The sequence below is a fragment of the Balearica regulorum genome, chromosome 1 (assembly GCF_011004875.1).
Source record: "Balearica regulorum gibbericeps isolate bBalReg1 chromosome 1, bBalReg1.pri, whole genome shotgun sequence".
NCBI classification, from domain to species: domain Eukaryota; kingdom Metazoa; phylum Chordata; class Aves; order Gruiformes; family Gruidae; genus Balearica; species Balearica regulorum.
Genome location: NC_046184.1, coordinates 54,884,621 through 54,908,982, shown reverse-complemented (window position 1 = coordinate 54,908,982; position 24,362 = coordinate 54,884,621). Strand labels below are relative to the sequence as shown.

Below are 24,362 nucleotides of genomic sequence, written 5' to 3'. Positions count from 1 at the left end.
TCAGGTTCACAGTGCTCACTGACTGCAGTACCTGTGCAAACACTTTGGAACAGCCTTCTTGACTATCATGACAGTGGCATTAGACACCCAAATGGCTTCTCTTCAAAACTCAAACAATTGTAAGCTGACTTTATTATTCAGAACCAATTGAAGCCAGAAGTTTGAGCACAGGTACTAACTTTTTTTTTTAATTAGACAATTAATTCTGAGTATTTTCATCTTGTTTTCAAAATGCACAATTCTCAAGGAGAAGGCTGCTGCTAACAGTATGATAGCCTTCCAAAACAATGCAGAAGTTATAGCAGTATCACAGCAATCTTTTAACGTGTGAAGAAAAAGATCCTATCAACAATTTTCAAACTGCTACATACGCATTTGAACAGAATAGTTAATTACCATAGCTGTTTGGGAAGAAAACTTTCTTTTCCATTTTACCGTAACTAGAGTACTAATTAGCAAAATGCTTCCATCTTCCTCTAGGGAACGTCAACAGCAACAGGGACTAATATGTCAGGGGTACATGCTGCTTTCATTAACTGACTTGAAATATTTTTATTTTTTTTAAAAGACACAGAACTGTGCTTAGAGATTAAAAACTGGTCAGATTTTGCATAGAAGCAAACCACACTGTAGCTATTAAGGGATAAATAATGTTATTTTTTCCCAGCTCAAGTATCAGCCAGTCTTATCATTTATTCATTAAAGTCCTTTCATTATTCTGTAGGCTATTGTTCCAATATCCTTGTTAAATGAACGCTAGTTCTTTGTTAGAAACAATCACTTCTCTTTGGAAGACGGAAGCAAAGCCTCTGGGAGGAAGGAAGCTCACCTGCCGTATTAAGTTAGAAATAATCATGGCATGTCCAAACCAACTGATAGCCTGCATCACCTACTTTAAGTGGCACTAAAGTTAAGTTTTAGCATTTTACCTTTGACAACTCCTATGATAGCTGCATTTTCTGTGCCAAACGAACAGTCTTGGAGTTGGTTTTGCAATGTCTCTCCTCCATTATTGAGTTGACTGATAATTTCCTAGCCTGGAAAATGCAGGTTCTTTACAAAATTAGCTTTATACTGTCAACAACACTTCCTGGAACATACATGCAGCTCTTACACTGGCATGCATGATACTTGATTTATCCTAGCCAATCAATGAAAATAGATGCAATTCTACAGCTTTCTCACTTTGAGAACTAGCTCATGAGACATCAGTTTCATTCTCCTTGCTGCTGTCAAACATGTAATAGATGCCATTAGGACAGTCAGCAAAAAATCCCGGGCTACAGCATGTTCAGAATTCTATTTCCATCACATCTTGTGACAGCAAATCCAGATGTGACAGAGCCGCATAATTTTCCCTTCCTGGCCCCATAATGAAACCAACTGCACGCACTAAAAGTTGCTGATGCTCTACCTCAATCAAAGCTGGAAAACTTCATAACTATTTTCAGTAAAGGTAACATATTCATTGTTTGCAGCATAGATTAGCTGATGTTTCCTAAGTAGAGTTCAGATCTACCCAGAACAGCTAAACAACCCTCTATGAGGTTGCTAATGGAGAACACAAAGGACCTCTTCCCCTCCTACCCCAACACACACATACAGAGTGCAGGCCTATACCGCAGCTGATAAGCTCTACTTGTGACTGATCATAGGCAAGATAAAAATGTCATTAAAGTTCTAAAACAAGGCAGTATAAAAGTTGCACTGTTCACAGCTTTAAATATAATTCTCTGTGATTAAAGAAAAAAAACCACCCACAAACAAAGCAGATTTCAGGGCAAAAGGAAAACACCACATTATGTGAAATTTTAAGGCAGGTCTGGCTACACATTAACAAAAAAGTCCACAACAAAAGAGAAATAAAGTTGTAAATAAAAATAAGATAAGGTCACTGACTATACACCACTGGGATGACTGAATATTATTATGTGGTTTACTTTTCTAGACCATAGGGTTTTCATTCAACAGTTACAAGTTTTGCTGCACAGAGATTAAGCGTTCCTCATCACTGTCCCTTCTGAAGGGGGAGAAAAAGAGAGTATCCAGAATCACTGCAACGTGTCTGGTGAAAAATACCAAACTGCTATTATTAAGGAAGACATTGTAAAGCATGACAACAAAAGGAGCCATTTCTAATCTCATCAGACCATTAAATGCCCTTAGCCATCCATTTGCTGAAACCGGAAAGGCACATTTGGCTAATGCAAAGCTGGCTAACTTTCTTGACCTCATCATCTATCTTATCTGGCTAAGAGCCACAAGATGAGATGGTCCAGAAATTATTCTTGGGCAGAAGATCTAGACAACTTTAGTGGAGTCTCACCACATCATTATAATGCTGGTCGTGGTTTGGCTAAATACATAACCAGCTCTGAGTCAAACTAGCGATAAAGGTTGTAACAGTCCCTCCTAGGTAACTGTGTCCAATAACCACAAATTCAGATCACATAGAAGACTTCACATGCCAGCATTATCCCCTGTAACTCCACTGCAGAGTTACCATAGTGGGCAAGTCATACATCAGCTGTTCCAAACGCATATGCCATCTAAGTGCCATAGGTTGGCCATTCTTTCAAGTCTGTTTTCAAATCAAGATTAGATGTCTTTCTGGAAAGAGACAAAATGGAAAGAAAGAAAATTCACTGCTTCATTTACTCATAGCACAATTAATAAAAAAAAAGTGCACCATTTTTAAGTATTTGTAGGTCTGCCTCCAACTTCCCATTGCTTTTTATATTCCCCCCCCCCCTGCATTGGAGAGCCTATTTTAGTAGTCATTTTTGCTTTCTGAAGGAACATATTTAATGGGATTACTGCTTTATACTAATTCTTTCTTCTAAAACTCAAGACTGGGCTACATAAGCAAAAACACTGCCTGCAGATCAAAGAAAATTATTATTCCATTATCCTTAGCACCTGTGAAGCTACATTTGAAGTACGGTACCACTTGTGGGACTCTGAATGCAAAAGAGATGTTGATAAGCAGGTCCAGTGGAGGACCACCAAGATAGTTAAGGGCTAGAGAACAGGACAGATGAGGTGAGACTAGAGAACTGAATTTGTGTAGCATGAAGAAAAGATAGCTAAGTGAAGAGAATTAATTGCTCTCTTCAACAACCTACGTGGCATTCATAGAGAAGACAAAGCCAGACCGTTTTCAGAGATGCATAGCACATTGATGAAGAAATAGATACAGCTTGCAGCAAGAGAAATTCTAGATAGATACAGAGAACAGTTCTTCACCACAAGGGTGGGCAAACACTGAAACAGCTTGTCCAGAGTGGTTGTGGAATCTCCACCCTTGCCAATTTTCAAACCTCACCTTGACAAACCCTGGAGCAACTTGGTCTAAGTTTGAAGTTACCTCTTTTGAAGATTATGTCAGACTAGATGACCTCCAGAGGTCCCTTCCAACCTAAATTATTGGTGTAACTTTTAAATTATTTTACAATTTTGTGTTCTTGAACCAGAGTGATTTTTTGTGCCTTTTCCCAGGACCCTTCCTAATTTTTCAACATTGTAAAAGCCCCCTATGGATAACAGAACTGTAACCTGTATTGATGCAGAATTCCTATCACCAGTATAACCGGGACAGATTAGTAAAGTGTATGACTTCCTTACTCTTTCTCTGTGTTCAACAGAATTTGAGCCCCTCTACATTAACTTCCTATTTGGGACTTTAGCCCACTTTTTTGGCTCTGTCATCCCTACTTAATTCCAGGTTAGGGTTTCCTGTTAAGCAGATATGTTCTATAATGAATGGGTTCTAAACGTACAACTTCAGATTTTGCTGTGCAACAGTAGACTGTTTGAGTGGGTCCCAGTAAAGCAAATCATCCAGATGACTCTGCAAGAGTCGATCTTTCTATCCTCTACGAGTTAACAAAAGTAACTGCTTTACAACATCAATCATAAAGAAGCTTTACTTGGAGCATGCTTCGTACCCCTCTCCCCTTCACACGCTTAAAAAGTTTGTTAATCAATTTAATGTTTTATTGATACAGGGGGTGGGGAGAAATTTTTAAGAAAAAGACTGTATGAAAGCATAATTGCATTACACATATCAGGTATTTACACTAAGGAACCTTCTTCTAAAACAAATTACATTAGGAATTTTTTTTTTCTTAATAAAACTTTATTTCCATTAAACCACATCAGCATTAATTCTAATAACATTCTTTCATATTTACTGAATCCCTCAGTTGTCCCTCCACTATTTTTCCCCAAGATTGATGTGAGACTAAATAGTTATTTAGGTCATCCTGCTTAACCTTTTTAACTAAGAAGTCTTTAAGGTCTTCTGGAATTTCCATTGTATTTTAGGAGTTATTAGGAAGAGCACTTAAGAAAACAAATATTCTCAGCCAATTCTTTTAGAACTCCTGGATACAGCTTACAAAGACCTGTTTCTAGCCTTCGTTACGAAATGTCTATCATGGACTCTTGTAACTCCTATCTTCCTTGTAACTTACAGATTTTAAGTCAAGTCACCTGTGAGATGATACAATGTAAACTAACTTTTATCTAAGAAACCAAAAAATACTTACTGTAATCTTCTGCCTTTTCTCTTTTACTATACGTCATGTTATTGTCGTTTACATTACTGTTAGAATTATTTCTCAATTTTTAACAATCTCGCCTTTTTTATCCTTTGCTTTACTGGTCAAGGTTTTCTCTCAGGAACATCTTGTTTCTTTTAATCAGTATTCTACATTTTTCATGCCCCACTCAATGCCATTTCTCCTCTACCACTCTTGCAATTATACTTACAGAAAAGGAGGGAGGGGCCCTGAATTGCTTCACATTGCAATGAAGACAAGAGTGATTTTAACAGAGTTTGCTCTTTATGGACAACCTTTACAGTTGTTAACTGCTATTTCTAATGTAATTTATTTGGGGAAATCTACCATGTATCTGTTTACATACTTTCTCACAGGCACACAAAACTCCACACACCATTTTTGTACTTTTTTTTTTAGTCTGGACATGTATATAACCAGACTTCTAAATGACAAGCAAAATTGTCCCCCATAACTTTTTTTAGCGATAACTTAAGATGTATTATCAAAGGTTTCAAAGTAAATAAAATATGTACAAAAAAGGACTAATTTGGCCCAACTTGTTGGCATGCAGCATTTTACTCTGCCATATCAATGCAGAGGTATACCTTTATCTATTATCATTAAATTCTCCCCCTCCTCAATATCAGCCAGTTATAGTTTTCTTTTCTAGCGTATTTACATCTTCTCTATTTGCCCTAATTCAGAGTCCATTTCAGAATGGCTCAAATACTTTTAGTCCCTATCATTGCCATTATAAGCTCAAATAATCTACCTGCCTACGTTGCCCTTCTACCTTTTTATTCCCTTAATCTCATTTTTCCTTCACTGGACCAGGCCTATCTACCGCCAGTTCCACATGCCTATCTTGAGCTGCTGTCCACCTTTAAGTGACCATGTTTTCCTTGGCCTGTTCATGCATCTCCAATTACCTCTTTTTCTGTATCTCAGAGACTTCCCAGATCCAGTTATTCTATTTTACCATCTCCTCTTTCCAGTCCCCCACCCTGTCACAACTTTTTTGACTTGTAAAATAGGAACACCACAAAGTCATTTGTGCAGAAGTAGCACATCTGCCCCATGCAGTCGTTTCATGCACTATATGCGTAACCACAAGACTATATTATGTAACTAGCAATCACATAATTTTGTTAAAATTTGCTGCTCTGAGGCAAACTTATTGTCTTCTGAGGGGGGAGATCAGATAAATATCATATTCTGATCTGTTTACCTATTTACAAATACATCTAAAAATTTACATAAATGCACGAGAATGTGCATTTATACTAAAAGACACATGGACAACAGTTTAGTGTCCAACACTCAACAGCTTTGCCATCTCAAAAAGAAGAGAATTCAAACTACAACCAGGATAATGAAGTCTCCTCATAATATCACAAAGCCAAAAAACCACCACTGGTGGATTCAACCTTCTTAATTCTGCATCCTTTTCATGGGTAAACTCACAGTATTGCTAAGCCTCCATATGCATCAACTGATGTCACTCTAGAGACAAAAATAGCACAGTAGCAAAACAGTAGATGTTTGAACCAAACAAAACCAGTAACAGCAGCAGCAAAACCTGATCACTCAAATTTCTAATATTTTTTAAAGTCTTCAGTTTTACTTAAGTAAATATTTTACAATAATTGCTAGTTAATGTTCCCCGTAACAACTGCAACCCAGAAATAATTACAGCAAGAACAAATGACTTCCGGGCTTCCCAGAAAACACCTCTTATATTTAAATTTAATTCCTGGCATTGTGCCAACGTGGGGGATGGGCACCTAAATGGAAAAATAACATCAAAGGCCTCTAAAACGTTAATACAGAAAATGAGTTGGTTCTCTTACCTGGCGAGAAGGTGGCACGTGCAAAATGAGCTTCCTCCTCTGAGTAAGCCACTGACATGTAGCTCATTTGCATAAGTATCACCAGCTACAAGTAGACTTCCAGGTCGGCCATCTTGATACTAAGATCTTGTTTTGACTACATAGCAGCATGAGTACTATTTTTTTAGTCAGCCTGAGCTACGCTATTGTAGCTCTCAGCTAGTAGCCTACATCTGCTTGCTAAAGCCTGCTAGAACTCCCACTTATCCACACAAGTGGCTGAACGTGCCTGGGGTGCCCCTGCAGCTCACTGAGCACGTCACAGCCTCCAAGGGAACATTGCAACTGCAAGTGCCTCCAGTCGGACTCTCTGTACTGCCTTCTGTGCTGCCAACTATTAGCACTGCAGCAACTATGTGCAGTGAAGTACCTCCCACATACCACACAGTAGTACCATCAAGCATAAATTTATTACAGCACAGCACAAGACAGCACACCAAAAAAAAGACAAGCTGAAATTTCCTCAGTATTTTCACTTACTAGCAATCTAATTACACCTAGGTTCCTTTACACATCTTTTCACAATCATCAGTACGGCTCTTTCGGTCCAGAAACCAGAGTGCTCCTGCAATCCGTGCACAGGAGAAGTCCATGACACATGTTAGTTGCTGCCGAAGCGGAGCCAGACTGCAGTTACAGCTATCTGGCGCCAGTAAAAATTTACATAAAGGGGCCTCATTTCAAGACTAAATTGCGGCAGGATATTGCTGAGCAAAGCCTCACCCCCCCACTCCCCCCCCCCCCCGCGAGACTACTACGGGGTTCTAGAATATATCGTCTAGTTATTTGCTTACTAATAATCCAGATCCATGTCAGAAGTCAAGTGCTGCTCTTACTGTTTATATAAATGAAAATTGACACTAGTCTCTGCAAAAGAAATTCCATCTCGAAGCCTGTTCCTAGTAGCACGCTACACACTGCACTGTTCAAAGCGATTCTGGCGAGCCCTCAGTAGTAACTGAAATAACACCATATAAATGGGTATGCTCAATGCTCAGCAATCAGCTTTTCTTAAACTGGTATTTCCAGTATTTCACAGCCTACCAAGAAGTACCAGCTCCAAGTAGGAATGATCCATTTTTAACCTAATGCTCACAGGTAGCATGTCTGGCCATTTAATTTACTGTTTCCACTTCACATTTAGTTTTTCTTCATTAGGCAGATGAATAAAAAAAATCCCCCATCCTGAGCTGCAGACTTTATCTTTTCAAGTACTTAAAAGGTACAGTGACAGGTAGAGGCAGAAGCTCAGATTTCAGCCTCACTCTGACTTCAAATAGTTAATTTCTTAATTTTTACCTTTTTTCTTCCAAAGTGCAATTACATTAATAAATTAATTACATTTTACAAATACTTATTGTAAAAGTCACTGTACTTTTTTGGGGGAAAAAATCCAGGCTTTGCTTACTATTAAGTGTGCGTATGTAAAGGATGAATTATCACCAATACCTTTTTCCCCTCATTTGCTGCCTTACAAGAAATTCTTAGAGCACTAAACAACTCAATGCAAATAAACAGTACATTTATTATACTAACTATAAACATGAATACATGAAACCCTAAGTAAAATGAAGTTAAAGCCCCAGCAATGTTTGGCCAGCTACACATCTAGTAACACTGCTGTAGTGGCAGCCTGGCACCATTTAGTTGAAAAGGAAAGCGATGGAGACAGCCATGCTTGTAGATTGCAGCAGGGCAAAGGCAGAGCCGCCTCAGGACCAGAAGAGCAGGCTTTGCGCCACCTGCCTCTTCTAGCTCCCTGCATTGTCCCTCTTTAGATCGCCAACAGTGTCAAGGCTATATATAGTCAAATTACTTGGTATGTCCCCTTTTCCACAGTGAGCGTAACTGGCTGTATGGCTGGTTCTAGGTTATTTAAGAATAACACAGTTTGCTCATCATGTCAAGAAGATAACGATATTGTGTCTGAATGTATTTAGTCATGCAAAGTACTCTTTCATTGGTTGTTACAATTCATCCTCAGCTGTTGAATCCAAAAGCCTAAACTGATGCGTAAGGGAAAAATAATTATTTTTCCAGAATGACTGTCACATTAAAGTGACAGCCATTAACTAGACAGGTGATCTGACATTGCTCTGCTTTTATGTCATGTGGATCTTGTGATTTATCTTACTTTCAGACAGATTTGTGTATGTTAGCACATTTAAGGGCTGTGCAGAATATATCTTTCAGTGATGCTGTTGTCATTTGCAGAATGAATCATCAGATGAACAGCCTCTGAGCTTAAAAATGAAGGGCACCAATGCTGCTTAAAAAAAAAAAGCCAAAAAACCCCTTGCGTTTCCCACATACAGCCGCCGCCCCCATCCCCCCCAGCTCTACAGCCTTGTGCACAAATACCAGAATAATAGTATGATTCTCACCACAGTAAAACAGATACTGCAAAATAAAAGCCTTTACTTGGAGCATTTCCTAGTCTCAGCTCCGGTCCGCTCAGGAAATCCACGCCAGAGCTTGCCGGCAGCCCCGAGGCTGAGCTCTCCATCTGCCGTCTGGGGGAGGCACCACCCCGCTTCCAGAACGTTCCGGCGGAGTCACCCGCACTCCCTCGGTTTTACCTTCCTCTCCGCGCCCTCTTGCTTCCCGCACCACAAGCGACCGTAAAGCTTCTTTTCAAACGCAATATGTTTTATGTTTGGGTTTAGTGTTTTTTTTTTTTGTGTGTGTTTTTTTTTTTTTTAACGGAGAGGAGGAAGTTAGTTGGTTTAGTAGCTACAAATGCACCAAGTCGGTTATACAGAGCACAGGGTGCTGCCCCCGAGCTGGAGGTGAGCTGAAGTTACTGGAGGGTTTGCTGAGCCCCAGCCCAACCGCAGCAACGCCAGCCTGACACCTGCAGAGCTGAGGAACGCAGCCCGAGACCTAGCGCAGGGACACTCCTGCAGCAACAAACCAGGATGTGCGGGTGGGGGTCGTTTCTGTGGTTTTTTTGTTGGTTACTTTGGGGTGCTTTTGCTTTTTTTTTTTTTTTGGTGTGGTTTATTTGGTTTTGTCTTGGGGTTCGCCCCCCCCCCCCTTTTTACACAAGACTAACCTGGGATAATAAATAACACAATTATATTCTGTCTGCTTTTCCCACGTTTAGCATGCAGTCAGTTGAAACACCCTAGAGCTCTTACGACTTGGCCTCCTCAAAACCAGGTATCGGCACTCCTCCCTCAACATGCACACAATTTTCTAGTCTCATCAGAAACAACCTTGAAGAGCAGGTGTTACAGCCACATGTAATAAGGTCAGTTGCGTTCAAAATAATTACTATTAGCTGTATGATTTCAATTGGTAGATATCAAAGATAAACATCCTCAAATTTTAAGTGTCAGTTGATTCATCTCAGAATAGGTACAAAAAAAGTCTGCCACAGAATGATTTGCTGAACTTGGACACGGTTTCAGATAGGAAAGCATTTCATTGACAAAGTTTGTCTAAAAAAAAAAAATAATCTCTCACTAGTAGCTTGATCTAAAAAAACAACAAAAAAGCAGCAACAGAAAATGCCACCACAGAGCAAGAGAAAATTAAAGGCCCCAGGCCTTTAGGCAACATGCAGAGTCCGAAACAACCCCTTCCCCTCCAACTTTCCCTCTTCTCCAAAGCACGAAACAGAACAATTTATTCACGTAAGTTAGCCAGAAGCTTGGTAATTCCCAAGCTTTTCTCATGTTGGTCTTTGAATGGCGCAGAAAATTATGTTCATTTCTGAAGCAGAGAACTGTTTACCACTGTATTTTACAGCAGAAGCCTATACCAACAGAAGGAGCAGGGAAGGCAGGAAAGGGAAGGGGGGCTGATGCTAGTTGTATCTGCTTTTCTACTGTGGCAAAGGGGTGAGAAAAAGTGTCTTAAACCGGGTAACTTCCAGGCAGTAACAGAATCTAATGTTGTACTCCCCACCTCCTCCTGGCCCCCCCTTTTTTTAAAGAAAGGGAAAATACTCAGTTTGCTTATCAACTTTGGGGGGGGGGGGGGGAAATCACATTTTTCTCAAATTTACAGGAAGAATTTTGTCATTTACTAAACACTGAGAAGCTGACAGATCTTAACCTGCAAATCAAGACAATGCAGGGAAAACAAATTAACATTTGCTTTACTCATAACTCCTTTGAAGACACTACATTCTTGAGAAAAACATAATAAAAGTTTACAGCTAAAAATAAAGGTCCAAGTTAACTGTTTGATAATAGTCATAATGTATTTAAGATTCAAAACAGTTCTAAGTGCTTGGTAACCATTTATTTCTAGTACCTAAACAACCAAACAAGTCAGCTGTTTGAAAGTGATTTGCATGCATTAAACAGTATTGCGTTAATTCATCAGTCCATTCCAGTTTGTTTTGAATCCTGCCTGAAATTGTTTGCTCCCCAAATATCTACCAAAATAGAAGATGCAGCTGTGCAAATTGAGACAATTCTGAGTTTTAAGAGGAACATAAAAAATAATCAAGCCATGTTAGAATGGTTTCAAGCAAGTACAATTTACTAATGAAAAACTATCCAAATAGTTGGAGCACAAATGAAAATAAAGTAGACTCATTTTCCTATAATCAAATACACCATTTACAAAAAAAGAATTGAAAAAAGTGAATCTATACATTCCTTCATAGTAAACTACTGTTGGGTAATTCTGTTTGAAAGTCACATGTATTTGACACTGCTACCCTATTAGCAATTTATTTACTTCTGAAAGCCTATCTTTCACGTTTACCTATCAGCAGTACAAAGCTAGTTGTTCTAGAAAGCAGCAGGTCTCAGAAGTGGAGAAAATGCAGACACAATAACACTGAGCAGAGTCTGACAGTGCATCTTGCATTAAAAATGTATAGTGATCAATTCAGTTGAAATCGTTAATTCATTATACACAACTATTTCTAATTCAAATAATGAAAATGTATATCTTTAATAAAACGCGTTTTTTTTTTTTTTTTAAACATGCACTGAAATGCCTTGTTCCTATGCAGGTAAATTGGTGGTTTTAAATTTTCTTTTTGACTACTAAAGAACAAGCTATTAACACCATGGAAAGGAGCAGAGAAGATACCATGCTGTCAGCTACCAGTACTACTGTGCAGCAAGCATTACAGTGTGCTCGGACTTCTGGAATCAAGGATGCGTTCCATATGCAACACAGGTTTCAAAACCTACCATACTTTACATTCCAACACCCACTTTAGAAAAAGAGAAAAAAACCACCAAAAACCCCACCAAAACCCCACACTATCCACCCAGCACACTACAACAAATGGCTACAGCTCCCTGCTGGGCCAGTCATTTTGTACAGCATTTCCAAGAATTGATACTGTTTTCAAAATGGCCTGTTAAAGAGCAAAGTAAACCAAGGCCAAAGGGAAGAGAAGACACAGAGACAAGAGCCTTCCTCTGAACTCTGGCAATCTCTCCGTGCCTCTTCTGTAAAATGGGAGTAAGCTTACTCAGCTCACAGAGAAAAAAAAACCATGGGCAACAAAAAAGGCACAAAGGACTGTATGAGAGACATGGTGTGAACGTACAATATTTTACTCAAATGTAATACATGTGAAGAACCACTCCTTACAGTGAATGTCAAAACACATGCTACTTTTCCTTTTCATGTTCCCATTAAAGAGCAGGTTAACAAAAACCCCAAAACCAACAGAACCAATAGCACTTGACAATTTTTATATGCCTACTGGTTTGTAACATTTTCATATGCTCCTTTAAAAAAAACCAAACCAAAACAAAAACAAAACCAAAAAGCCAACAACAAAACCACCACAGGATGTATATGGTAAAGTATGTTTTAGACATAAAATTTCATCCACTTCAATGATTACAAAGTAGGAGTTCAGTGATGTCTTTATAAAGAATGAATTGTTTCTTCTTGCTTTGAACAATACGAGTTATTAACAGCTGGAATTAACAACAACAACTGACTAAAACCCACACAAACCTCAATAATCATAAGACTGGGGTCAGGATGACTTGACTCAGTATCTTACAGAAAACCAGAAAGATTATTATTATTCGGGGGATGAGAAGAAGCAAATCTCACTACATTATTAATCTGCATTCATTAGATGAGGTGAATGTATGGCAAAACTTACCATTATATCAAGATAAATGCATTTAAAAAGAATTTGTTGTCTGAGTTTTCAGACATTTTAAAGCGCCCAAATGTTCCTGGGATCTTAACTATCTTACCCAATCAAGAAAAGCCACTGTGAACTAAAATCTGCCTTAAATCCACTAAACAAAAATTCCACCAGCAATAAAACAAGTAATAAAACTACCTACCTGTATTTTATCATCATCTGTGACCACACATTTGCATTATTCCTGTCACTGATCTTTTATTCTAAAGCAGGAAAATCTTACGACCAATTGCTCACAAATCTACAGTTAGCTGAAGTCAGCAATCAGCCTGGGCTTAAAACCCCGTATTTTACTGATTTATTTATTTTTTTTAATCATATCAAATGCACACAGTAAACATGGAGAAACCACGTCTCCTGAAAACCTGATGTGCGCTATCTGCTCAGAATACTTTGTTTCTTTATAAACAGTGTATTGATCATTTATAGGAACAGATATCTAAAAATTGATTTAATCACCAAGTGCTTTTTTATAGAGTATGCTAAAAGCACCAAATTAATGTGCAATAATATTGAGGAAGGACTAAACTTTTAGGCATTTAGTACTGACTTCCACAGCCTTAGCAACAAGTTCAACTTAAGGAAAATACTGTGAGCTGCATACTGATGAGTTATCCAGCTCTTCTGCTGCTCCCGATACATTTTGGGAGAAGTTCAAGTAACTGCCTATTTAATTACTCTCAAATTAACTCATATCCATCTTAAGATCCCATAAAGACCGTAACTAGGTATTTGAGACAGACACAAAACAAGAATATGAGTGAGTCATGAGGAAGAGTGTTCTTTCTCCTCCTTTTCTGTTCCCCCCATCCCCAATTGATAAGATCTGAGCATTGCTTTTCTCCCACCTTCACGTCCCTGGACACTGACACCTATTAGACACTACGCCACCAACCAGTAACGCACACAGGAGAAGACTAAGCTGTGTGAAACCACTAGCACTTTGAAACTCTGATTAAGTTATACAAAAGAAATAAAAGAATAATTTACCTTGAAACTTTCATTCTACCGTTTGTAACGGTTCTGCGGAATTTATGGTAGTGCTATTCTTGATTAGCAAATAACTGCTACCTGCAAAACAGTGAACATTCACATAATTGTTGCTATTCCAATGTATTTACACCAGTTTTATAGTTCTCACCTACCACTGGAAAAAATTATGTATTGAAAATATGATAATCAAATGTAAACTTAACCACTTGGTAACAAAATTTAATGACGTTCATAAAGAGTTTATGTTTTAACTAAAAGTATGAGGCAAGCTTTTGAGAAAGGGCAGCATGAAGTGAGAGCTCTTCTGGCCTGGTAAGGAAGTAAGCCAAAATGAAATCTTTTGATTACCAAGACATATGGGTATGACCTTTGATCTCTCCCATCCCACCCAATCTACGCTATAACTGAGAAAGGATAGAGGTCTATGAATTAATTCAGTGAGAGGAGGGAAATAAAAAAAAAACCCCACCCACAAAAAACCGCAACCAAAACCACACCCTCCTGTTGACAAAAAAAAAAAAGGACAGTATTTTAAGATATTTTATACAGCTGAGAATTAATTTTGCCTAAACTAAGTTTAAAATTGTTTCTCAGCAAAGCAGAGCTGGTGCTTACCTCTAAGGTCTGGAACATGTGATGCCAACAGTTCTGCTCATTTGCATACAGTCAAGCTAAACTGCTGCAATGAAGAGCACTTCATCAGCCATTTTGAAACTGCGCTGTCTCAGCTGCACTGAAAATGTGATTAAGATGGCTGCAACGTGCAGTCAAGACCAGCCACTCAGTGACAACTCGGCAGTGGATAAAACATTTATACAGCAAAGCACCCCCTCTTCACCACACTGCAACAAACTGCACAAGCAGAAGGGGGCCAGAGGAATGGTTCCTTTGACAGGCATGAAGTGGTTAATGCATGGCTGCAACATTGCAGCTACTCAAAGCACCACTGGTAATGAGAAAATTAAAATAAACGAAAAGCCATGGAGAGGTAGCCCGGTAGGTCTGTGATCCAGGATTTGTACTGCATACTTCAAATCCCTCCCGACTCCAGGCAGTTCAGAATCCATGTCACATATTAACAGCCACAGATACAGAGCCAGATCATGCATAGAACTGACAAACATTAGGGAATACTTTTCAAGAACAGCCTCATTTCAGTCTTAAAAAAAAAAAGCTTAAGAAACTGATCTATACCTTTTTACCACCTATTTTGAAATATTGTGTAATATTTGTTGCCCAATAAAACCGTTTTACTTGGGGGGGGGGAAAAGGAAGTTCACTTTATAAATAAGGAAGCTAGCAAAAAAACCCAAGAACACTCCAGAACTACAGTGCCCACAGAAATCAAGTATCTAATTCTTTATAAATGATGCAGTATGTTGTGGAAGGTTTTCAAAGACGACACATATCTAGAATCCCTTCAGCAATTTTGCTGGAATTTTGTTGTAACCATACCAAGTAGTTTGTACCTAGAGCACGGGTTTAGGAACCTACAGGGGAACACACGGGTTGTCAAACAAATACACAATTTTAATGCTAACAGAACTTAAGATAACACAGGATCCTCTTTAATATCTCTTCATTAATGCCAGTCACCTGCTCTTGTCCAGCCAACTGTGGATCAGCTCTGGAGGGAGCTCCTCTGTATCTGCCTCACTTGATCACATACAGCTCTTCTACAAAATCCAAATATGGCTATTTTACAACAAAATAACTGCAAGTGCACATGGGGCGATCCTGAAGGAAATTAACATTGAATTATTCCTAACTTTCTACTAAAATATAGTCTTTGTGATCCAAAATTAACCCAACACATTAAGCCCCCTCAAAAAAGTGGAAGAACATGCCCTCCATCTACTACTTTTATGAAAATGTCTAAACTTGCATAACTGGGCATGCCTGTTGCCAGCTGTAGTTGGTTATTTCAAAACTGATTAATCATGCCAACAGTAGTTGTCTGATGCACTCATCAGCACCACAGTTAGTATTCCAAACCTTAGAAAAAAAAAGTTGAAATACACCATCTGGCTAATAGAAGGACAAAAGGAAAAGCATGATTTGCAACACAAGAAAAAGCAACTGCCACATACATGTGAACAGCTACACTGCTTATTAACGTCTTTGAGAATACTGTACACATTCAGAGGTCTAAATTAAAATATGCTTGAAGTTCAAATGCCCAAAAGATACGTCTCTCAAAAACGAATTTGTGAAGACTAGAGAACAACATTACAATCAAAAATCAAGTTTACAACAAATTCAAAATAAATGTTTTCTATTAGTGAGTTATAACCCCCACATTGCTTACTCTGAACTTAATACATAGTACATCTTCAGCTTACAAGGATTTACAGTAACTTGTAACATTTCAAAATTCAAACTTAGTATTTCATATATACAATATACATACACTTTGATTTCCACAGCAGAATTCTATTTAAAACATAGCTACTTTTAGTGCACCTACAAAATTCCTACATCAAAAGGTGAATTCTAACTTCCACTCCTGGAAGTTCAAGAAAAACCTAGGGAGGTTCTAATCCAGAACTCAAGGGCTGCACTTGTACAACACTTCATTCTCTAACATTCAGTCTTGGAGCTCAATACATGGAAACTCAATGACTTAAATAGGTTTAAATAAGCATAACTACTCGGCAAAAAAAATTTCAAAGAACACTTTCACTGAGCCAGAGAAAGCAGAACCTATGTCACACTCCAGTTGCTGCAGTCAATCGCCTTACCTTGTCAGAAAGCTTCACAAACATGCAGAGGTACCGATACATGAATACAGACACCTAGCTGCAAAAAATCTAGCTGAATGGTAAGAAACCATATGCGTTTACTCAAGAGTTCACTTCAATATATTTTATTTAGCATACACAGGTGTGTTAGTTTGTTAAAAAAATATTAACCAAACTAATTTTAAACCTGACATTTAATTAAACACAAAGTTAGGAGTGAAATAACTCATCTGAGAATGCTTTGGTCCAGGAAATATTAAAGTGAACCTACGCTAATGTGGAATTCCTGTATTAGCATGGGACTACCATTTCTTACTGCTACTTAGGGTGGCATCTATACAGGTTCCCTAAAAATCAAAAATAAATAAGAAAATAAGGCATTTAAAAAAGATTCAGAATGGAATTTAAACTTAACCTTTTAGGTTTACATTTCTCTTAAACACATAATAAAAACTAGAAACAACCTTAACTCTGCCCTCTTTTGTTGACATGCCAACACACTGCAGTATCTCAGCAAGTTCAATTATTGTAGTCATAAGTTAAATTTTAAATCAGAGCTGCCATTTTCCAACCTTCTCATGAACATCAAACAAGAAACTCAGAAGAACGGTACCCTCTCATTTCTCTAATTGTTGCCCTGTATAAGTAATATCACCTCCCCCCCCCCTTTTAAATACCATTACATAGAGTTGGACTTTATACTAGGACTCCTACCCTGAAGAATCAAGGGGATGCGGAAAATTCTGGACTTTCAGGCAGGTCTTTATGTCATTTCATGTTACAAGGGCAGTATGCTACACATCATCCACATTTCCTTGTGTGCAAACCACATCTCATCCACTTCTCTCATTTACCCTTTTCTTTTTTTTTGGTTTTTGGGGGTTTTTTTTGTATGTTAGTTAACATTAAGTCGACAAAACAGTTCTTATACTGATGAAATTAGTGAGAGACCACTACTGTTTGTATGCATTTGAATTGAAGTCTCAATAGACCATCTGCTGAAACCTTCATATATTTACACAGGCCAGTAGGCTGGCTTCAAGAAACATCTTGACTATCATTTAGGACTGCAAGAACTTCACAGATAAAAACTACTTAAACTATAGGGGAAAAGAAAGAGTTCATGATGATCATGAGGCAAGGAACACTAGAGTCCAGAAAGTCAAAGTCTGCACAACATTTGAGGTCTTCCCATAATTCCAAGCCACTTGATGGTAGGACCAATGAAAGACATTTTCAATATACTGACTGAAGTCAGCAAGCATGTATGTTTATGTGCTAGTTTGCTACTAAACACATTTTGAAAGACTTAAAAAAAAGAAGAATGCAATATCTTTTTCAAATGACCTTCTGGAAACTGCACTAAAATGGTGGCAAAAGTAGAAGGAACTTTCTTTCATGTTAGGTTTTTTGTTTTTACCATAACATTTCTTTACACTACTGTGAAATGGAGTATAATGCTTAGGACAGCACAAAATGATGGAGCAAGTATACAGTTTATTTTAACAGCTGACATATCCACAGTCATACCATTTGTAAAATCTGTGCTTTCAGTACATGAATTTACTGAAGAGCACTTTAAGAAATTGGATTTAGAAGAGAAAAATATTTTCCTGTATTAAAAATATCCAAGTTACATACAGCAAGCAAGCTGTATTAGTTTACCTAAATATCTTAGAAAATAAGTTATTAAAAAAGTACTTTGCACACAGCCATCTAATTTACTAAGATCTCACATGATTTATTGTTTGTTCCTGGAAGAAAAAAGAGCTGATAACTCTTGAGTACAGTTTTTAGTAATTTATAACATGCACAGCTCAAAATAAAACATCATACAGGGCACAGCTTTTTTTATTAGTTACTCAAATCACAAAGGAAAATAAAGGACATTTATACAATATACATACATATACATAGTGTTCTGAATTCCTCCACAATGATATGATGGAAGCTGACATGCAAATGAGGATCAAGGATTTATTTAATATCACATAGTTACTAATATGCCTTTAGCTACACCACCAAGGAATCATTACTTTTAAAAAAAAGGCAGACTTGCAGTTAAAAACACTAGCAATTTTAAAAAGTATACATCAGTGGTACTAAACAAGGTAATGAGTGAGCAGTGGAACTAATGAAACCACATTTCCTGCAGATTTATAAACGTTGCCTTGCTACTTTTTATCAGAGTAACCTCAGGTTATCATTGGTGCCTTACCACACTGGGTGAGTGCACGTATGCATCTGGGCTTAAGTTGTATGCTGATGTGTCAGATTCCATACTGCTTTGACAGACAATACCTATGTCCTGACTGACAGGAAGTTATCCCCCCAAAACAACGTGTAACTGCCAAGTTCCCTCACTGGAGACAATGGTAGCCTCTCCTCACCCCAGCTGCTTGTTTTCACAAAATTTGCAGAAATTAATTATCCTTGGTATTTACTACTCTATCAAATTTACTGAAAACCAACAAGTCTCTCAATAATTACTAAGGCTAGAACAACTGACAAACGATCACATAAAATTGGACTACTATACTAGAACTGAGCAGATTTCTAGTAAAACCTGGAGGGCTGTGGCACAATGAAACATTTTTGTCACATAGCTTAATTTAAGCAGAAAATGGCAAAACAGGTATTTTCTATTTGTTAAACATATTTGCTTATTAGTGGAATTCCTAAGTGCCATTTAAGAACCTTACTATGCATTTTTTAAGTTTCATGCAGGTATTTCTTTTTCACTAACAGCATTCTGATTTTTGTTTAATATGGTCTAACACAACCTCAAATGAAAGCATAAAACACAAAGCCACATAGAACTCAAGCGCAGCTGAAATTCTACTCTTAACTTTGGGATTTTTTTTGCATATGTATATTGCACAGAAATAGTCAGGACAGAACAGAGATGAGAAATACAACATTCACTAAAGCCAGAATATGCAACTAAAGACAAAAACCCCAACCAATCAAAACAGGCTCCCATTTCTGAATCACAATTCAATTGTTCACACCCTGAAAAGCTAGAAAATGTATTGGTCTAGTTCAATCTTTACCATCCTAAAAAAACCACTAATGCATTCTGCAGATCCAGTTTCTGGATAACTAGTATCAGTACTTTATATCTCTAAAATTGATCACACTCACTTTTATAGTCTGATTTATAGGCTAATAATGCACTTAAGAATGTTTAAGTCTCTGGAAGCATCTGATCATTACATATGAATTCAAGGATTTTCTGACCCCCATTGCTACAGAAATAGGGAGGAAAAAAAGTAACAAACCCCCACACACAAACAAAAAAGGTATGACACCTAAACACTATGAGTGATACACAAAATCTCTTCAGGAGAATTAAGATCCCACAACATCATGCAAAATTTTGTATTTAAAAGGATAACCAGAACTCAATGGCTGAGAAAATACATGCTCCAGATACTCCTGATTGAAAAAATCTCAAAGCTAAGAACACTTTACCTTCTTTGGGATCAGCCACCAGGCTTTAACATCCAGAACAAGACTGAGCTACAGGAATTTTAAATATGAAGTATTACCCAATTCACATCTAAACTTTATTCAGAGATTAAGACATTCTGTAACTGTCCAACTTAACAAGGACAGCTGGTTACAGAGATCACTTTAGAGAACAAGCTTACTTTCTGCTTCTTAACAAGCTGCCAAAAAACCAAAATCAAGTTTTATTTGCTTGCTTTGCTGTTTTGGTTGTTTCTGTTTATTATGTTTTTTAAAGAAGGAAAGAAAAAACTCCACACAACAACCATATCTTACTCTCCATCTTGTATTTGGGTAAGTCACTGCTTTGTTTCTTACAGTATGGTCGAAACACGAGAGCATTTTTTCATACAGTATGGCATATAGTGCATGGAGTATACTAGAAATACCAGAGTAACAAACATACATCATTTGTGTTGGCCAGTTTATGAGTTCCCAGTTGTTTTGTGTGTGTAGGTAAATTTCTCAAAGTAATGTCACATACAAAAGAGAAGTAAAGAGTCCAGCCAGATTTAACTGGAAGACATTAACAATCTTAGATTTCACTGCATTTAAGAGAAATATTATATAAAAATATATTGGGGAGGAAAAAACAACCAAACCCCCCACATTCATGTCTCATAACAGCTTTATAACTTGCAACTTATTTTCCTCATCTAATATCCCTTATGAAACTGTGACGTACATCTTTGTCACTGTAGTAATTTCCAAAATAAACTCATAATAAAATTTATGACTAGCACGCAATATAGAAAAACACTAGGTGGAGAGCAAATGGAAAAATGCATTCAACTTGCAAGCTATTTAAGAAAGAGCAACATACCATGGCCTTACTACCTACATTTCATGAATAACCCTAAGATTTCTGGCATAAATATAATTCCTGACAGTAAGTCCACATAAGCCTAATTAATAATTATACCATTAAAAAAATCTGAATGGGAAGAAATTAGATTTTTTTTCTCTTGCTTTGGAAGGAAAACAAAATTTCTGGTTTAACCAGAAATTTCATCTGTAACAGAAAAAAATGCCTTCTCCCACAAATCACAAACACACACAATTAAAGTGAGGATTTAGTTACTAACTAGGAATCAGTTACTAAAATTGGATTTTAAAAATAATTTAACATGTAAACTGTTTCTCTTTGCAACAGATTCTGTTAAATCAATATTTTCAATGAAACTATTTTTATTCATAGGTTGTTCAGTCTCTTGGCTAGCCAGATAACCTCCCATGCTGGGGGGGGTGGGGTGAGCCAAGCATATGTCTACATTAGACCACATTTCCTGTCTTTACGCCCCAAATTCTGGAATCATTACTAGAAGAGCCAGTACAGGAAAACTAACATAGTACGGTTAATGTTGATCTTCTAAATATGTGAAATGGACATAACAATACAGGTTAAAGCAGGAGGTATCAGCAAACACTGCTGAGTACAGTATGTATGCATATCTACTGGGATTAGCATCTTAGTGAAAACAGAATTTTCATTTCCTAACCATTATGAAATAAGAGGTCCCTCAATAAGAGCAGCAAAATGACTGTTTCAATTGATATATATAATTATTGTATCCTTCTGTGAATCAATTCTGTTAAGCATGATCAGTTTCGAGCCTACACAACACTCAAGATAGTCTTGTTAAATTAATTAATACAGCAAAATACAACACTGTTCCATGTTATCACACGAAGCATCAGTTCAGCACTGCTACACTTGGTAGCAAGGTTGGAGCTGATAAAAAGCCTCCTACTCCAAGCAATGGATTAGGTCTACTAAACTAAGCACATAATGATGGGAACACGAAGATCTCTTGAAATTCTTTGAAAAGGAACACACAACAGGCAGCTATAAGCAGTGACAAAACAAGTTTTTCTGTATTTTAATTATCTGGCATTTATCAAAAATTGTATTGCAATCCAAAATTATTAGTATAATTCCTTTCTGGATTACTTGTACATAAGAACTTGATTTGATACTTCCAGAGCATATGGAATATTAAGATAATTGCCAGACTTGAGGAATAAATAGTGGGTTTACTTGGCATGATTCATGAATTGCACAAGTCCTCATGCAATCATTAGTGAATTCATTTTATGATGGGCTGACAACGACCATTAGCCCCATTTCACAGATCTGAAAACTGAGAAATTACCTACCCAAGATCACATATCAAATAACAGTAGGTTTTGTGGGTTTTTTTCCCCCTCCAAAGATTTCTTAATATTCAGGGTATTACTCTCTTTTATACCTTCCAGTAGGACTGCACTAAACAGTACCCAATCAGAAAAAGACTATTTCTTACACTGATACCTGCTGTTTGTGTACAGAGTTCGTATTTAACTTATTAATTTCAGATTTAAGCAGAAACTAAGCACATTCTCCAAGTTTTTGTTTTTAAAAAACTAAACATGAAATAAATATTAATAACTGTAGCTAGAACAAACTGGTATAACAGATAAAGGCCCCCAAAATATTTTAATTTGCAAAAGAGAGCCAAATAGCATGCTTGTAGAACATCCTGATCTTGCGGATGCAAATTCCAATAAATTTATTACAAATTGTATTTGCTTATATAATCTGGGATATTAGCCAAACGTATTTATTAACACTCTTACTTCCACCAATTAGACAGCATGTTAAATAAGCTGTCTAGATGTACAAGTGTTATTTTTCTGTGACTGCATGAAGGCTGCGCTTTTAAGCTTATTGACTGTTGCCTAGAACAATTGAGCTGTTCATCCTTTCATTTTAAGAGAGTATTTTTCCATCAACAATTCCATCCAATTTTTCCATCCAACAAGTCTATCTGTGTTAAGGGTCACACTGATATTACACCACTTATTTCAAGATTACTGTTAGACAAGAAAATATTCTAATGTAGGTATTGTCACTGGATATCTGTCAAAGATTACGAGATCTAATAAGAAGGATATAAACCAGTTAAAAGAAAAAACTGCTCGAAGACAATGCTACATCTCTAACAGGCCCCAGTGTAAAATCAGAACTAAAATTTGAAACAACCATGAATACAGTTTCAGTATTTTAAATGCTTAAGTTCAAAGAAAATTAGAAGTTCAAATGTACCTCCTTTACATGAATATACTACGTAAACTGTTAACTTTTCCCATATTGTTTGATGTGGGTCTCCACAACAACCTGGAGTAGCCACTCTGGCTTTGTTTACTGATGACATCACATAAATAAGGCATAACTAGGCCCTTTTTTCATTTTCCACTGTACCACCTTCATTTCTAGTAAATTAGCATGCCTGCATGCTTCAGAAAACTTAATCTGAAGTTCATCAGCACACTACTGTGCGCAACAAGAAGAAAAATGTTTTTTTCCTCATTAGTTCTACAGTCCGTCCATCCACGACGACACTCAACGCCCACACACGCTGTGTTTGCAAGGATATCCACTGGCTGCATCCAGCACTACCCAGGTCACGCCATCCCCAATTCAGACAGCGAGTAAGGAAATGCTTTTGAGGCACCAGCCATACGCACCACTGTCCCACCCAAACACCTGCCCAGTGCAGCGTAGGAGGTACCTCCACCTCACCTCACTGATGCACGACAGACTTCCTGGTGTTGCCCAGCTCTCTGCACCTTCAGGACACAGCAGAGTGCGCCAGCAGTGCCCTGCTCCACGCCAAACCTACCTGTGACCCGCAGCTGCCGCCACAGGGATCCCTCCACACGTAGGGGACGGAGGAACGCGCCTCTCCGCAACCTGCTCCCCACCTGCTGCCACCTCTGCGCGAAAACAGCAACGCGCATGCGCGCCGCCGCCTGCACTGGAGCCGAATCACGTGCTCCCATGCAGCGTGCGCGTAGCTGCGCTGCGCTTGTGAGAGTGTGTGGGTGCGCGCAGCGGCGCGTGTGCAAAGCTGCAGCCCTGGAGCATGCGCACTGCCGCCGCCGCCACCGCCGCCGCCGCGCGGGGCAGCGTTCGGATAGAGTGCTGCCGCTGCCCGGCCGTTCGCGCCCCGGAAGGGACGTGCGATACCTGTGCCCCTGCGTTCCGCGGTAGCTCCTGTCCCAGCGCTCGGCAGTCGCCGGTGCTGCCGCCTTCCCGGTGCTGCCGCCGTAGATTCAAAATCAGAACCCGCTCCAGACACCAACACCGCCTCCCTCCGTCGCACGCGCCGGGCCGTTATGCAAATAAGTCGCGTGTCCCCTCCCCTCTCCCGGCTGACCCCGCCCCCTCCGTGGGCACCGGGGCCGGCAGTGGGGGCTGCCTCGGAGCCGGCCAATCCCAGGGCCGGCCATCTTGGCCGTATGCAAATAAGCCACCAAGTTATTTAAATGAGCGTGTGGCCCCGCCCCTTGGCGGGCGGTGGCGGACGGTTATTCGCGATAACGCGCCGGGGCCGAGGGGCGTGCTGCAGCCGTCGGTGCCAGGGGGCGCTGTGGTGTGGCTGAGGGGCCCGGCCGGGGGCAAGGCTCAGGGGCGGGAGCAGCCGGCTCTGCCTTCATTCCTTCCCTTCTCCCCCTTCCCTCTCTTCCCTCTCTCAGT

The 24,362-nt window shown here is 38.7% G+C and overlaps 1 protein-coding gene across 10 annotated transcripts in view; it reads right to left on the bottom strand.

The window, feature by feature from the left end:
• ATF7IP (activating transcription factor 7 interacting protein) overlaps positions 1-24,142 on the bottom strand; it is a 120,161-nt gene extending 96,019 nt beyond the window's left edge. For 3 of the 10 annotated variants that reach the window (XM_075750745.1, XM_075750755.1, XM_075750721.1), the window contains exon 1: positions 23,853-24,142. The gene's annotated coding sequence lies outside the window, so the exon portion shown is untranslated. Of the gene's footprint in view, positions 1-6,415; positions 6,806-23,505; positions 23,714-23,852 lie in introns of those variants that run through there. The other 7 variants (XM_075750729.1, XM_075750735.1, XM_075750743.1 and 4 more) reach the window with 5 other exon arrangements.
• Positions 24,143-24,362: the final 220 nt, after the last annotated feature.